Source organism: Geospiza fortis, unplaced genomic scaffold (genome assembly GCF_000277835.1).
Source record: "Geospiza fortis unplaced genomic scaffold, GeoFor_1.0 scaffold637, whole genome shotgun sequence".
In the NCBI taxonomy this organism is placed as follows: Eukaryota; Metazoa; Chordata; class Aves; order Passeriformes; family Thraupidae; genus Geospiza; species Geospiza fortis.
In genome coordinates, this window is record NW_005054515.1 from 639,142 (window position 1) to 640,695 (window position 1,554).

Sequence of the window (1,554 nt, forward strand, 5' to 3'; positions counted from 1 at the left end):
AGATCGACTTTTAGAAAAAGTTTCCAAAACCTCAAACCCAACCCATAACCTGCGTCACCACTTCCTGATTGATGTGAGACATGAACAGAAAAGCCCAGCACTGGGGCCTTCCTGCCTCCATCAGTCCAAATTAAAGCTCCTCTGCCTGCATCTCCTGGCTTGCCCAAGGAGGAAAGCAAACCCAGGACCCACGAGCTGGAATGAAGGTGGTGCTGCCAGCAGCCCGTGGGCAAGGCACACATCCCACCCAGTCTCTGCCCAATGCTGAGAGAGCTCCAGAGTGAAAAAGCAGTGCTTAATGCTCCCTGATTTTAGGTCAACTGCATTTCTGCATTGGCACTGGCACTGCTTTTCCCTGCCTCAAGCCCTCGCCAGTCCACCAGATGGGCTAGAAGCCAGCTACTCACAGTCAGTACATGTTTCACCAACTGGGGAATCCTCTTTTCCCACAAAAGTGAGTAAATTATCTCTGGAATCTCACGCCAGGCTTGGGTTGGTTTTTTGTTTTGTTTTTTGTTTTTTGTTTTTTTTTTGAAAGCAGAATCCTAGATATTCACAGTAGAAGTGAAAAAAATGTATTAAGTTAGATAACATATAGTCTGGTAGAAACATGTCACCTCCTTCTGGAAGAGCACAGGCAATTTGCTTGGCCAGATCATCACTGTGTGGTGCAAATGCCCCAGGGAATGTGGCAAAGGGTTTGGACCACAGGTGGCTCCACAAGGTACACATCTGAAAAGCCATGAAAGCTCTTCTATAGACAGAAAACTAGAAGCTCCCTTTCAGCTGGCCCATACCTTTTGCTTGCCTTTTGGCTGTGATTAAAGCAGGCTGGAGTTCACTTCAGAAGAAATGACAAACAAGGTTATCAAAGCAGTGGAGGTTTTTCTCCCTCGTACAGAGAGCTGCTGGATTAACTGGGGCACTGAGGTGCTGCACAGCCTTGTCGGCCCTGGGGCTGATAGTGCAAGGTGTCTGTGGTAAATCTATTTTTGTGTGGTGGAAAGTCCACAGAGGCCCCAGTGGGGATCTGGGCTCAGCAGTGACTTTCCCCAGGGCATGGTGTTCCACCAAAACCCCACCGAGCAGCACAGGAGGCTCAGCAGCTCCCTCCCCTCTCCAGGCTGGGATTTACCACCAGCCTGGGGACTGAGTTGCATGTTCAGCTCTGTGAGCCTCTGCACATGGGCTTTTCTCTGGCACAGGAAAAACAGGAGACTCAAACCAAGCAGGGGCAGAAGGACTTGTGTGCAGTGGTTTTTATTACCACCCTCATTTCTACTTTGTATTTTTAGCATCAGTTTGCTTTTCCCTTTTCTTTTCTTTTTTCTTTTCTTTTCTTTTCTTTTCTTTTCTTTTCTTTTCTTTTCTTTTCTTTTCTTTTCTTTTCTTTTCTTTTCTTTTCTTTTCTTTTCTTTTCTTTTCTTTTCTTTTCTTTTCTTTTCTTTTCTTTTCTTTTCTTTTCTTTTCTTTTCTTTTCTTTTCTTTTCTTTTCTTTTCTTTTCTTTTCTTTTCTTTTCTTTTCTTTTCTTTTCTTTTCTTTTCTTTTCTTTT